This window comes from Meles meles, chromosome 2, assembly GCF_922984935.1.
Source record: "Meles meles chromosome 2, mMelMel3.1 paternal haplotype, whole genome shotgun sequence".
Taxonomy (NCBI): domain Eukaryota; kingdom Metazoa; phylum Chordata; class Mammalia; order Carnivora; family Mustelidae; genus Meles; species Meles meles.
The window spans coordinates 90230403-90243754 of NC_060067.1; the positions used below are offsets into that span (position 1 = coordinate 90230403).

Sequence of the window (13352 nt, forward strand, 5' to 3'; positions counted from 1 at the left end):
CTTCAGCTCAGGTCATGATCTCAGGATCCTGAAAACCAGCCCCATATTGGGTTCCCTGTTCAGTGGGGGAGCCTGCGTCTTCCTTGGTCTCTGCCCCTCTCCCAGCTCATTCTCTCTCCCTCTCTCTCAAATAAATAAATAAATAAAAATCTTAAAAAAAAAAAAAAAAGAAAAAACAATGATTGTGGGTGGGGCCAAAGATTTGGATTGTTAAATAGGCTTAAAAGAGAAAGAAAAATTAGGTGTTTTTTGGTTCTAACCAACATGCTTGGACTGTTCAGGGAACTTCAGGGAACTCAGAGCTGTTTCTTGTATTCTATGATGTGTTTCAATTCTCTTAAGCTATACATTTCAATGCTATTAAATTGTTTGCTTGTGAAGATTCAACCCCCTTTTACTTACCATCCTTAATTGATGGTTGTGTGGTAGAAAGAACTCCTTGACACTCACCACTGGAATGAGGTCTTAAAAACCCAGTCTTTTAAAACTTTGCTCTAAATCTTACTAAATTCATGTTCTCTGGCATAGTAGATGTAATTTGAGCATGTTAGATTTTTCAGTTGAACAGTATTCTGGTAACCTGTTCATGAATTCAAGAAATCTTCACTGAACACTGTGTCTGGGATGTACTAACCGGCATGGACACTGTGTTCCATGGTCATGGCTGCAAAGTTGAGTCTGAGGTGCCTGCAAGCTATTACTCTAACACTCGAATGACCTGGAGACAAAACAAGTATAAAAATAAGTGTATAGGGGGGCGCCTGGGTGGCTCAGTGGGTTAAAGCCTCTGCCTTCGGCTCGGGTCGTGATTCTCAGGGTCCTAGCATTGAGCCCTGCATCGGGCTCTCCACTCAGCGGGGAGCCTGCTTCCCTTCCTCTCTCTCTCTGCCTGCCTCTCTGCCTATCTCTGTCAAATAAATAAAATCTTAAAAAAAAATAGGTGTATAGGTATATAAAGGGGCTGTGACAATGTGGGGAAGAGTAGTGTGTGGGCATGGAAGGAAGAGTTGTGCATTCCAGCAAAGTAAGAGAGGAAATGTGGGGGGTTTGGAAAAAGCTTCAGGCGGCCATGTGGAGTCAGAATTTAGAGTGAATGTTTGTCAGGTAGCTGGGAGTGAGGGATACATGCAACGAAGAGGAGCCACTTGACATCAAAGAGCATAATGAGTTCGGGAAAATGAAATTGCTGAGGCAGATTTGGAACATAAAGTGCCCTTGTTGGAAGGAGAAATGAGGCAAGAGCTGAGGTGACCACAGGCTCTCACAGGGCTAGAATCCTCGTATCTTCTGCTTTAGTCTCATCTCTTCTCTCACTCTGTTCTTCTAGTCCCTTCTTTTTGTACCTAGCAATGTTCTGAAAGCCTTTTTTAATTTTAGCTTTAGAATTTGATTAACTTTTCATTCATAATATTACGTACCCAAACTGTCATTCTTCAAATTTAATTTTAATGTTAGAATGAATAGGCAATGTGTGATAGATAATCTGAGTCTGATGGTCAATGCCGTTATAATACATACAGTTACTTAAATGGTTAATCTATAAATTTTAAAATTGGTTCTCAAATATAAAAATGCAGAGAAAATTGCTTCCACTTTTACATTGATTTTCACACCATCCAACTTTACTGTTTTCTTGACTATTACTGTAAAGGCTTTGGTATATGACTTTCTTCATAGTCACTGATTGTCAGTCATTAGGTAAGGTTTAATTTCACTGCTGCAGGGGAAGGCGATAAAGATCTGTGGCTGTTCAGCTGCAGGCCGCCTCCAGGGCTGAGGGATGTGGCCTAGGGGACTGCGGCCCCCAGCAGAACCCGCCCATGGCCGCTGAAGAAGAGCAAGCATGCCCCCTGTCCCAGGAAGAGGAATGGATGGGCGGGTACTGGTACTTCCCCTGCAAGCCCACCATGCCATGGGAAGTTGGAGGAGTTTGTGTAGAAGCTCTGGGAGGGACGCTGAGGGTCACCCCATATGACACATATTCCCTGACTGGCTGAAGGACAATGACTACGTGCTACATGACCCTACACCACCGAGGCCCTCCTTCTGGGCTTGCTTCAAGACCATTTTCCACATCTATCCACAAACTGGCATTATCTGGCTCCATCTGCTTGGTTTTGTGCTTTCTCTTTTTGGGAATCTTGACCATGCTCAGATCAAGTGTGTACTTCAAGGCCCCTCTACAGGAAAAGGTGATTTTGGGGATGTTGTTTTTGGGTGCAGTGCTCTGCTTCAGCTTCTAGCTCTTTCACACCATCTGTTGTCATTCAGAAGAAGCCTCTCTGACTTTTTTTTTTCCCAAACTGTATTATTCAGGGATCGCTCTGCTGATGATGGGGAGCTTTGTCTCCTGGCTCTATGACTCCTTCTCCTGCTCCCCACAGCCGTGGCTCATCCACTTCTCCATCGTCTGTGTCCTGGACGTTTCTGCCATCACTGTAGCACAGTGGGACTTGTTTGCCGCTCCTCGGCACGGCAGACAAGGGCAGGAGTGTTCCTGGAACTTGGCTTGAGCAGTGTTGAGCCCACCATGCACTTCACTGTCGCTGAGGGCTTTGTCAAAGCCACCACAGTGGGCCAGATGGGCTGGTTCTTCCTCATGGCTGTGATGTACATCACCGGTGCTGGCCTTTATGCTGCTTGAATTCCTGACCATATTCTGTCCTGGAAAATTAGACCTAGGATTCCAGTCTCATCAGATTTTCTCTGTCCTGTTGGTAGCCACATCCTTTGCCCAATTCTACGAGGTCTCCAACCTTTACGAATTCCATTAGGGCCAAGAGGGTGGCTGTAGAGATGCCTCCCTTCTCTGAGCCTTCCCACCTGAGGGGTAGAGGAGGAACTTCCCAAGTGCTTTTAAAAATAACTTCCTTGTTGACTTGAAAGGGAAAAGAATTTTCACTGTGGCAGATGTCCTCTGGTATTTGGGTCATGTTGTGAGAGATCGTTAAAGTAGCATCTGTTGTTTCTCACTTATGACTGATCATTATATCACCGTAGATTAGAGAATTTGTTTAGGTTCTTTAAAATGATGGTTTTATTTTTATAAATTTTATTGAAATATAAAATGTATGTGGGAAAATACGTGTTTTAAGTGTAGATATCAATGATTTTTCAGGAAAAGAACGCATCTGTGTAACCAGCTCTCAGGTCAAGAAGCAGAATCTAATCAGCAGCCCTGAAACTTCCCTCATACCTTTGTAGTTATGCCCCTGCCCCCACCATGGGTAAGTCACTGTTCTATCTTCTAATACTGCAGATGAGTTCTGTCAATATTTGAACTTTATGTAAAGGGAATAGTTGCAATACTCTTTTTGGCTCTGACTTCTGTTGCTCAACATTCTGTGTGTAAAATTGATCCATATTGTGGAGTATGATTGTAGTTGTTCATTCTCATTGCTGTATGGTATTCTATTGTATAAATCCACAATTTATTCATGTATCTAAGGCAGATGGACAATTGGGCTGTTTTCGTTTGTTTGTTTGTTTGTTTTAAAGATTTTATTTATTTATTTGACAGAGAGGCACACAGCGAGAGAGGGAATACAAGCAGGGGGAATAGGAGAGGGAGAAGCAGGCTTCCCTCCGAGCAGGAAGCCCAATATGGGGCTTGACCCCAGGACCCCAGGATCATGACCTGAGCTGAAGGCAGAAGCTTAACCCACTGAGCCACCCAGGCGCCCCTCGTTTGTTTTGTTTTTGTTCTTTGTTTTGTTTTGTTCGTTTTTTTGTCAGTTTAAAGTGGTACCAAACTATTGGTAGTTTGATTTTAACAGTAGTCCCTCTTCAAAGCTGTGTGTTACCTTTTACATGAAAATGTAAATCAGAATGGGGCACCTGGGTGGCTCAGAGGGTTGGGCCTCTACCTTCGGCTCAGGTCATGATCTCAGGGTCCTGGGATCGAGCCCCACATCGGGCTCTCTGCTCATCGGGGAGCCTGTTTCCCTCTCTCTCTGCCTGTCTCTCTGCCTACTTGTGATCTCTGTCTGTCAAATAAAAAAAAATCTTTAAAAAAAATGTAAATCAGAATGTCCTAAGTCTTAACGAATGAGAGAAATTGTGTGTTACAATACGTGGCAGTATTGTTGATGGCAAAAATAGCAAGGATTAGATATCTTTTTTTTTTTAAAGATTTTATTTATGTATTTGACAGACAGAGATGACAAGTTGGCAGAGAACCAGGCAGAGAGAGAGGGGGGGAAGCAGGCTCCCTGCTGAGCAAAGAGTCCAATGTGGGGCTTAACCCCAGGACCCTGAGATCATGACCTGAGTGGGAGGCAGAGGCTTAACCCACTGAGCCACCCAGGTACCCCTAGGGTTAGATATCTTGTAAAATTCTCCCTTCCTTCATGCCAAATCTATATTCCAATTTAAGCATTGCTAATCCTAACTATATGAAGATGGAGAGAAAACTAAATCATGGGGATTACTACCATTCTGTAAATTAGGGAAAGATGGCCTAACCCATGTAGTGAAATTTGATCATTTAAGTCAGGGATCTCTGTTAGAACAGTGTCAATTACAAACCTCCAAATCCCTGCTAAAAAGAGTTTAAACCCAGTCAACTTTCCACGGTGAAAGGGAGGAATTTAGCTGGGAGACAGAGTGCAGATATAGGACAGGTTTAGGGAAGACTGTGAAAGAAGCAATAATGTGGGAATCAAGAAGCATCTAAATTTCAGAACATATTGGATGAAAGATAGGCCTGTCTGTTTTGTTTACTGGTCTATCCTTATTGTCTAGAACAGGCATGGAGTAGGCAATAAATACTTTTGAATGTGGAATGATTGTCAGCAGAGCCTTCTACAGAAAATCAGTCTGTAAGTGCTGGTTCCCCAGATGCTTTGCATGGGGTGAAACCAAACACTAGAATTGTAGTAATAGAGAAAGTGAAGTAAGAAATGCATTTCTCTTTCAGTGCAGAGAGCCCGATCTGTGGAATAAAGCTCAGTATTCCCCTAATTGGGCTGATTAAGTATAGTTACTAATGCAGAGTGAAGAAAAACGACTTTCACTTGTATCTTTTTTCTAGTTCACCGCTATTCACTTACTGCTATGGAGAGAACCAGAGTCAGGGCATCCAGCAATATCATAGCCGCGTCTAGAATCGCAAAGCAGCACCTTCTCTCATTTTTGCCTGTGTTTGAGGTGGCCAGGCTTTCAAAGTTGATGATGGTCCAGAAAATCTCCGTGTTCATAAACAATTGACATATATCATTTGAAATATGTAATCTGGTGTTTACTTATAAAGCATGTAGAAGGAATTTTTTTTCCTGGCATTTCAGACATTCTCAGGCATACTGGAACAATTATAATGGGAAATGATAGTTTTAGAAATAGGTATCTATCGATTGACATGGAGTGAAATGCAAAATAATGAAGAGGTTGATGAGTTGTGTCTCTGGGGCAAGTGGTGGAATTAGGGAGAGTGGTTCTTGCATCTGTCTATGAGTGAGGCAGATCAAAGGGGGAGCCAGGCTTCAAAAGAAGCACATAGTAACTCCAGAGAATTAAGAGAGAGAACTGAAAATAGCGTTTCTTGGGTATGTGATTCTGAAAATGTATTCTTCATAACACATGCAGGCACAGGAGATAAAATGTCAAAATAATCTTCTGTAGGAACCCTGTACTTGTTTTCATCCCTTGAGAAAGTGCTACTTCATTTGAATTGGCAGGATTTTAATGAAATAGCGAATGTAACCACTCAGATTTAAACCTGGCCTGGACTGTGGAGGAAATGTGCTGGATCTCACTAGTACATAAAACACTTTGTATAGAGAAGGTCAAGAATGAATATTCCCTTTGAGATTAGTTTTGGGGAATTTATTATCCCTTTGAAAATACTCCTTAATGACTAATATTGTTTTCTGATTGGCAAAGTATAACTCAGAGGCCACATAAATGATTGATGTAACAGTTTCCCCATGCATATGGAAATGTAATATAGTTTTAAAGGAAGTGAGCATGTTGGAGACCTAGAAGTAGCATTTGCTAAAATTTCAGTAACACAAATGTGCCAGGTCAATTCAATCGTTAGAAATGATTTACTCAATCAATTTTTACTGAATAGGATTATCCTACTTTCAAGAATTTATTTTCTGGTGGCTTTCAGTAACTCTTTCTTCCCATCTTCTCTGGCTTCTGATGAGATGCTGTCAGAGTGGCTCATCAGTGGGAATGAGTCAATTATGTAATGCAACGTCATATTCTGTTCATGCATTTCCAGGTATTAAGCTAAGTGAAATGAGTCAACCAGAAAAAGACAATTATCATATGATCTCACTGATACATGGAATTTGAGAAAAAAGGCAGAGGATTATAAGGGAAGAGAGGAAAAAATGAAATAAGAAGAAACCAGAGAGTGAGACAAACCATTGTGCTGTGTTGAGCACTGTGTATTGTGTAAGACTGATTAATCATAGACCTGTACCCAAGAAACAAATAATATGTTATATATTAATAATAAAAAATCTTAATAAAAAATCAAAAAAAGAACTTTTTTGCTTTAACTAATTTATCTCTCCAAATTCCATACTCCTCCCACTGAGCCCCTGGCAGCCACTGACTATTTAATTATCTATATAGTTTTACCTTTTCTAGAATGTCCAACTGTTAGAATTATATACTATGTAGACTTTTCAGACTGGATTATTTCCCTTAGGAATTTACATTTATGTTTCCTCAATGTGATTTTGTGGCTTAAGAGCTCATTTCTTTTTACTATGGATAATATTCCATTGTAAGGATGTACCACAGTTTACCCATTGTCCTATTGAAGGACATCTTGATTGTTTCCAGTTTTTGGTTATTCTAGTCTTTTGATGGCAACAGCCATACTCTTCCTCTGTGGTAGGCTAAAAAAATGTTCCTCCAAAGATATCCAGGTTCTAATCTCTGGATCCTGTGATTGTTACCTTATGGCAAAAAAAGACTTTGCCCATGGGAATAAATTAAGGTTCTTGAGATGGCAGTTTAGTCTGGGTTATCCTAAATGCAGTCACATGTATCCTTATAAGAAGGAGGCAAGGGGGGATTTAATAAGGGAAGGTGATGTGATGGTGGAGGCAGAGATGGAAGTGTAGAGATATCAGTGACTCTGCCCGAAACTGATGTTGGACTTTTGGCCTCCAAAACTGTGAGAGAATGGATTTATGTTGTGCTACCCTCTCCATTTGTGGTGGTTTGTTATAGCAGCTGCAGGGCATGAATACTCTGCCTGTGCCATGCTGGAATGTGTCTGGTGAATGGTATTTAAGGTACTCCGCTGAAGCAGTTGGATGGTCCTCACTATCCAGCCCCTACCCCAAACATGAATTATGAGCAGAGGCAAAAAGTTCTAAGGGCACCTGGAATTGATTTGTCCTAACAGGTGACTATCAGTTCTTTCCTGCTGCTGTGACTCTCTTAAGCTGTCTAGCTTCTGATTTTTTTTTCTGAGCCTGTTTCATCAATTTTTGCCTTGATCCTATGAGTATATCCATATCCCTATGTAAACAGATTCACTTATTATTCTAGTCAGAGGTTTTTTTTTTTAAAGTTCTATATAGTTACTTAGAAATGCTGCTCTTAATTTTGCTCTTTCCATGAGTTACTATCTACTGTTATTCTTGAGTCAACTTTCAAAATTCAAAATGTGTTTAGTTGTTGCTACTGAGTTGCTTTCATGAGACAGATGAAAACTCATAGGGCATTCTTAATCACATGAATATGTGAGGACCTCTAGAATGAAAGGGGAAGGGTTAAAAAACTTTTTGGTTGTGATATGAGATATCAGTAGGATTTTTCTCTAATAATAATAGTATGAGATTTACAAAAACAGAGAGCTGGGAATGGGAAAGGATGAAATGTAGAATAAACACTACAAAATTATAGAAATCATTTTTATCAGTTTTAGTTTAGACTGTAAGAGTATACCTGTAGTGAAATAATAATAGCACACAGAACTCAGCTTATATTCCTTTTTTCTAAAGTTCATTTTAACAAATATTAGCCTATGCCAGTTTCTGAAACACTGAACTAAGGCGAACCATAAGAGACTATGGACTCTGAAAAACAACCTGAGGGTTTTGAAGGGTCAGGGGTGGGAGGTTGGGGGAACAGGTGGTGGGTGATGGGGAGGGCACGTTTTGCATGGAGCACTGGGTGTTGTGCAAAAAGAATGAATACTGTTACGCTGAAAAAATTAATAAAAAGGGGAAAAAAAAATAAAAGAGGGCAAAAAAAAAAAAAAAAAAAAAAAAGAGACTTTGGACATGACCCCAGCACAGAGCATGACGCAGAGCAGATTATCAATTGAATGAATGACTGAATGATGAGCAAACATGAATTGAGTGGACAGGTGAAGCACAAAGGTGAAGGTTCACTTCTTGAGAATGAGGTCATTCATAAGATGTCACCTGATGTAATCTGTAAGAAATTTGTGAGCCATCATCATTCATTTTATTGATCTGGAAGTGGTAGGAAAAAATTGAGGGAAAATAAGTAGAAAATTATTTCCAGCCTTATCTTATAAAAGCAAAACTGTGAGATGAAATCTTTCCTCTTTGTAGCACCATGAAACAATGGTGACCTGCTTATGTAATCTACAAAGGAAGTGTTTGTTTATGTAACCCCTTAGCTATGCCTTCAGTGTTCAGGAGGGTGAAAAAATTTAGTCCATTATCAAAAACTCTCACAATTGAATAACCAGGCACGTCATGGAGAAGCAGGAAGGGGTGTGAGACAGTTCTTTGTTTCTTTTTTTTTTTTAATATTTTATTTATTTGATGGAGAGAGTGCATGAGAGATAACACAAGCAGAGGAAGTGGGATAGGGAGAAGCAACACGGGAATGCTAGGCGATCCCAGGATACTGGGATCATGACCTGAGCCTGAGCCAAAGGCAGACACTTAATGACTGAGCCATTTTGTTTCTTTCCTAGCTATCCCCACCATGGGGGTGGGGGGCTGCTTTCTCCTCCTCACCATGACCAGCAGCATGTGTTTTCATCCACCTGCCCCACCCTGCCCTGTATGCACACACACTCATAAAGTTCTGCTTCTTTATCCTCTCAAGCTTTGGTTGGAGCCGTCAGTTGTTCAGTTCATCGTGGTTTTTCCCTGGCGCATCTGGGATGAGGGTGCTTCAGATGCGACAAGTACAAGTAGAAGGGGAGAACAAAGAAAGAGACAGCTTTCTGGTTCAACTTCAGGGTAACATACAAGGGAAATAAGCTGTTCTCCCGCTAACACAAACGGTCTCTTAGCACACGACCCTAATGCTTTATTATGTTGGCAGAGCCTTTGTCTGCCTTTTTTGCTTTATCAAAGTCTGCTAAGACTGCTCAGTTTTTAGCATAATGCTTGTGCTGTCATGTTAAAAATTCTCTATTGCTTTCTTCTGCCTCATATCTGTTTATCACTCTAGCAAGACAGGCTTTTGCAGAAGGGAGAGTAGACAGCTGCGGCTGTGCTATGATTTGGGCATGGCGAAAGACCAATTTACTTGCAATATTTCTTGGTTCCCTTACTTCCTGTTATTTTTCTATAAGTCTTTTCAACTGTTGTTTTAAAGAAGACAGGCATTAAGGCTATCACAAACTGTTTTACATGATTATTTCCCTGACAGACAAGAGAGCCTTCTGGGTTTGAAACACAGAGGGGCTTACTTGAATAGGGGAGATTGAGAATATGGAGGGAAAATTAAAGAGCCCCTGTGGAAGGGCCCAGAAAAGTCACGTCCAGGTAGGATGCCACAGTTATTTCTGTGACAACCTGAGGTCATAGGCAGAAGGCAAGGAGGGCTAGCCCTGCTTATAATTAGAGGGACTGACAAGTTTCAGGGGGCTGACAATTCTTTGCAAATGATGTTCTTCTCTACTAAAAGTGATATTCTTTTTAACTTTCTATTTGAAAATTATTTCAAACTTACAAATAAATAGTGTTTTAAGAAGGCATGTATTTTGGTAAAAATAGTGAAGACTCAGGGAAGAGGAGATTGCAGAGACATTGTAGATATAGCCAATTTTTCTGTTTCTTATGCCCTAAGTAGATGGGTGCTGAGGAGTAAGGCCCAGGGTTTATGGGGAACTGAGCTGCTTTCTCTTGTGCTCCTCTTGGCTTCCTATAATGATCCCCCATTCTTTCTCTTACTTGCCTTCCTCCATCTTCTCCTGCCTCTCCCCACATTTACTCCTTTTCTTTTTCCTATCCCTCTCTTCCATTTCCTGATCCTACTGAAAATTTGCTCAGCTATATGAGCCTCAGTTTTTTTAGACTAAAAAATGAGGACAAAAATGTCCCCTCTACAGTATTTAAGAAGGGTTAATATATGTGAAGTGGAAAATGTGTAGTGTTCCTGGTTGAATGTCCAGAACAGAACATAGGTTCAATAATAATTTCCCTTTCCTTTCTGATTCTCAGTGTTTTTGTTCATAAAATGCTGATTAATAATAATGATCTCTTTGTGCTACAGTTATGCACCTAACAGAAACATCAGATACAACACAAAAAATAAAACAAAAACCTCTCACTATTCCAAAGCCACAGAAATGAATAATTCTGGGTTGTGTAAGACTTCCGGAGACATCCTAGAGAGATACAAAGAAAATGCTCTATCTTAACCTAGAAAGAAGTAAACATGAACCTGGAAACATACAAGGAAACTGTTTCAAGATGACTTGAAACTGTCCTGGTGATGATAAAGACAATGATATCAAGATCAAAGTGATCTTTAAAGTCAGTACAATTCCAGTCCTAACCCCAGTAGGAATTCTAAAATATAATGTGGAATAGCAAAGGTCCAAGAATAGCAAGACACTTCTGAAGAACCAAGGCAGGGCTACTTGCTTTACCCGGTATGGTGTTTTATGTACAAGTATGGCTATTAAAATGCTGTAGTGTAGACACCGGATAGACAAATAAACTAGTGAATGGGTATGGGGAAAAGAAGACAGGGGAGTAGAAAGGCCAGAAGCAGACTTAATCATGTATAGAAATTCAATATATTCAGAACACTGGAGAAATTACCCATAGCATTTGGGAAATTGGTTGTATCTACAAAAAGTTTCTTTTTTTTTAAAGTTAGGGTCTCTCTCTTTTTTTTTTTTTTTAAAGATTTTACTTATTTATTTGAGGGAGAGAACGAGGGAATGAGAGAGAGAGAGAGCATGAGAGGAGAGAGGTCAGAAGGAAAAGCAGACTCCCTGCCGTACAGGGAGCCTGATGTGGGACTTGATCCCAGGACTCTAGGATCATGACCTGAGCCAAGGGCAGTCACTTAACCACTGAGCCACCCAGGTGCCCATCTACAAAAAGTTTCGATTGATTTTCTACATCTTGCAATACACAATAACAGCTTTCAAGCAGAAGAAAACTAAAATATAAAAGGCAAGATGGTACAACTTTTAGAAGGACACATAAGGAGAATATCTTTAGTACTTCAGGGTAGGAGGAATTTCTTAACAAACATACACAAATACAGTCTAAAAAGGAAATAATTGACAAATTTAGTTGTGTTAAAACTAGGAGTATCTGTTTATCAAAATATACCATTAACGGGGCACCTGGGTGGCTCCGTCAATTAAGCATCTGACTCTTGATTTCTGCTCAGGTCATGATCTTAGTGGGTTCCACACTCAGCATAGAACCTGCTTGAGATTCTTTGTCTCCCTCTCCCTCTGCCCCACCCTCTGCTCGTGCATCCCCTCTCTCTAAATAAGTTCATAGATAAAGAAATACCATAAACAAAAAAGAATAAAAAGCAATTCCTACAGTCGAAAAACATATGTACAACACATAAATCCACCAAAAGATATTCAGAATATACATTTGTTAAAAAAAAACAACAACCTTGCAAGAGACATGCACAGACATTTCACAGAGGAAAAAACACAAATAATCATATGAAAAAATGTTTAGTTTTGCTAATAACAAAGGATACAAAATAAAATGAAATTGCCTGCTTCCATTTTATCCTTATCAAATTGGCTAAAGAGTCCAACCATCTCAAGTGGGGATGACTATTGGAGGCTACAGTAACAGTCACATTCTGCTAATAGAATTGTAAACTAATATTTTGGAAGAAACTGGCATTATCTAACGAAGTGGAACAAATGTCTGCTCTATGATCCAGGTTTTTCATTTCTAGATGTATACGCTATATGAGCAGGTTCACCAGGAGGCATAAACAATAGTGTCTGTAGTAACATTGTATATAATTGTGAATATGGCCATATCCACAGCTACATGGATAAATCTCTCTACCTTCTATCACATGACTATGATGTGATTAAAACCTTTGAGCTTAAGTGGGTGGTGGTAAAATAACAAGGCTAGACCACTGTCAGTTATTCTCCAGACTGTTCTAAGGAAACAACATCTCAATGCCATTAGTTAGGCAAATACGGCAGATGGAGCCAGCTTGGCTGAGTTTGAGATGGCTGATGAAGGGGCTTGGCAAAACGTTGGTGATAATAGCTATAGCCAGTTGCCTTGTACCAAATTCTGACTTAGCCAGAAATAGGAACAGATCTCTCTGTGAAATGACTGCCATGCATGTGTGTACAGATTATTTTATTTCAGTGTGTTTCAGATGCAAGACAATTGGGAAATTCAAACTTTGTATTCAGATCCATGTTCCATATTTTACAGCACTATTGATGCTATTATTTAATGACACCTGGATGGGCCAGTCTACCTTTTTGACTTCCTAAAACCCTTCTCTTTGCTTCAGAGATGATTTTTGTATTTGCTATCACTTTTTAAAAATTTAGTAAGCAAATCACTGTAATACATCCTTTTTGAAAACAAGTGTCATCATTAAACAAATTTTGCTCTGTAATATATTTTTTTAAAATTGGGATAACTTGAATAATCACATTTGCTTTTTGCCTTTGTATGCTAAATGTTATTGTCTTAAGTAGCTCTGCCTTTGTAGGTCATTATAGATTGTTGCTTTGTCTTGAGTAGGTGGCCAATTTTATATGTCAAAATAGTACTTGATGGTTTTTTCAATGTTTAAATATAGTGTATACTATAATATATAATATATAATAGTATATATAGTCTATTATTATTCTATTTATCTCAGAAGTGAGTAGACATAGCCCAGAATTATGGGCTTGGCTCCTGTGACACTGACCATAAATTATAGCAGCAGAAAAAAATCTACAAGTTTATTTTTTGATTTAAGTTGCTATGGCTGCCCTGCTTTTAAAGTAGCAAAGATCTCTTTTGCTTCCAATTTGCTCCTCCCACTATCTATAGGATATAGGTCCAAGTTGGTTCATCACCATATTTCCATTTCCAGCAGAGGGAAGGGGAAAAAGAAAAAGGACAAAAGAACATACTCTTTTCTCTTAAGATCATACCATG

At 39.7% G+C, this 13352-nt stretch overlaps 1 pseudogene; it reads left to right on the forward strand.

Annotated features, from left to right (window-relative positions):
- Positions 1-638: 638 nt before the first annotated feature.
- LOC123936864 lies at positions 639-2813 on the forward strand (annotated as a pseudogene).
- The last annotated feature ends 10539 nt before the right edge of the window (positions 2814-13352 follow it).